Below are 2,734 nucleotides of genomic sequence, written 5' to 3' on the forward strand. Positions count from 1 at the left end.
CGTCCCATGCCTCGTTTGGGTGAGGAATTGTCTCCCCACAGAAGCCCCAGGATTACCAAAGGTCGAGGGGAAGGGGATGGCATCCCCGGCATCGGCAGCGCTAGAGAATCTGCAGGAGCAGCTGCGAAGCTGAAGCCTTCAAAGCAACCAGTTCCAACTGGTGATGGGCCCAGTGTGGCCCAAAGTGATCCAACCCCCGCCCACCATGGAGCTGTCACGCCAAGCCAGGCAGGGCACTCGTCCAGATCAACCTGGCATTTTTTATTATAATTAACAGGTCTTCTTGTTTCTGATGGCATCAGCTCCCTGCAGAGCCACCGGGCCCAAAGCTCCCGCCACAGAGGTGGCAGATTTGCCTGCAGGAAAAGCGTGGACAGGGAAAAGCGCCCCTCGCTGGGGCAGCAGGGAGCTGTGGTGAGGGTCAGCGACCAGCTATGCTGAGATTTCTGTGCTCGGATAAACCATAGATCATGGCACCAGAGCAGTATTTCCACCGTGGGCTGATACGGTGGATGAGCGTTGATTTATTCGCTCCAGACCCAGAACATTCCGCGGAAGCCGGGTAAACCACGCACAAACCACGAGGGCTTTCTGCAGGGTCTGCAGAACCTCTTTGTAGTTACCGGTCAGAAACATTTATGGATCTGGCAGGGAAGCTACAGCCTGTGAGCACCGGGCAAACCCCGACACGGGGGAGCACCGGAGAGCGAGGAAATTCTTTCTTTTCCCTTCCCAGTAAATCACACACCAAGGGGGAATAGCTGTCACGATGAAATCTTGAGCTGAAATACAGCGACAAGCAAGTCCTAACAAAGGCAAAGAAAACGAATGTCGGGAGGTTGTGTTGTGTTTTGTCAGATGAGCTCCTTAGCCCCGGGGGTTGATCGGGGAGCTCTGCTGGGAGGCAAGCTCTGTACCAGAGCAGTGTTTCTGTGTGCAGCATGTGCACAAACACGCTCCAGCGAGGGGATGGTGCTGCTGGAAAGACCGTGGCATGCCCCACATTGCCCAGGGCAATCGAAACACCAGAGGTGCTGCAGAAAACCACCTTCTCCCTGCATCAAGCAACACCAGTTAACCAGAGGAGCCACCAGAGCAGCAAAGCGGCTCCACCACCTCCATCTAGGGAGCCCTTGACCTTCTCCAGAGGAACGCGATGGAGATGCAGGTCCTCCACAGCCGCTGCCGGGTTCATTCAGCTAACGACCACACCGAGGGGATGCACCCACGGTCTGACACATCCCAGCCACAGCAAAACAAGAACAAGCTCTAATTGCCTCCAGCCTACGAACGTTTTTCTCACTCCAGCCCAGCGATGCTGGTTGCAATTCCCAAAGTCTAAAGCTTTTACCTCCAGACATAGGCACCACAGCCACGACGGCTGCTTCAAAAGGTGGAACCATTTCACAGAATCACAAAGAATCCCAGAATCATCTGGTTGGAAGCGACCTCTAAGATCATTGAGTCCCCCCGTTCCCCAGCACCGCCAGGCCCCCCCTGACCCCTGGCCCTCAGCAGCACCTCCACACGGCTGGGAAACCTCTCCAGGGATGGGGATTCCAAAAATTGAATTCTGTACCCCAGACATTCCTCCTGCCTTAAAGGCTTCCAGATAAACTCTTCCAAAACTGTCATCTTCCTGCTACGATGAGTAGATCAGAGCGTGTCAAACTGTTTGTAAAGCATTTCTAAGAATGGTTGGTAGAATCTTCAAATCATTTTGGTTGAAAAAGAACTTGAAGCTCATCGAGTCCCCCCGTTCCCCCAGCACGGCCAGGTCCCCCCTGCCCCCTGTCCCTCAGCAGCACCTCCACCCGGCTGGGAAACCCCTCCAGGGATGGGGGTTCCACCACTGCCCTGGGCAGCCTGGGCCAAGGCTTAATGACCCTCTCTATAAAGAAATTTTTCCTGATACCTAATCTAAATTTCCCCTGATACAACTTAAGGCCGTTTTCTCTCGTCCTGTCACTTGTCACATGGGAGAAGAGATCGACCCCTGCCTCCCTACAACCTCCTGTCAGGGAGTTGTCAGAGCAATAAGGTTTCCCCTAATTTCAGGTGAGGGATGGGGCCACTCCCAGGCCAGCCGGCAGCAGCAGAGTGTCCAAGTAAGTGCTTCTCTCTCGGCAGCCAACACCAGCTCCCTCGTTCCCTCCTCTGCAGAACAGTCAAATATTTAACAAATTGAAGTTTCTGACATTCTCAAGCAGAGGCAGAGAAGTCACAACTTGCTCGCAGCCCCCCAGAGGCTGCAGCTACTGGATCGATGGGAAGTAAAAAGGGAGGAGAGAGAATCATGCACTAATTGGATTGAGAACACGGGGTCTCTTCGGGGTGCACATCCCTCAGCAAAGAGCTAACGCCCCTCACGGGGACGTTTACCAGCAGTTCCACAAGCGCTGGAAACGGACACGCGCTGCCCAGCCACGTGCAGACGGGGGATCTTCTGATGAAGGTCTGGTTTGTAATCACAGCCCCGACTGCTTCGTTAGCAGGGAGGAGGAGGGTGGATCACAAAATACAAATGCACAGAAACTAAACAGCTACAGGCTCCGAGTTTAAATACAAACCCCCTGAGATGGCACTCGGAGAACAAGGACCAGCTACACCGGCCCCAGCCTCGTCATGCGGCAAAATAAGGTCTCGGCAGCTGCGTGTTCATTAAAAGCAAAACCAGCACCATTTCCCCACCAGCCAGCACAGGTTCAGAGAGCCCTGGGAGCGCCCTCCCTTC

Source organism: Buceros rhinoceros, unplaced genomic scaffold, assembly GCF_000710305.1.
Source record: "Buceros rhinoceros silvestris isolate BGI_N320 unplaced genomic scaffold, ASM71030v1 scaffold28842, whole genome shotgun sequence".
NCBI lineage: Eukaryota > Metazoa > Chordata > Aves > Bucerotiformes > Bucerotidae > Buceros > Buceros rhinoceros.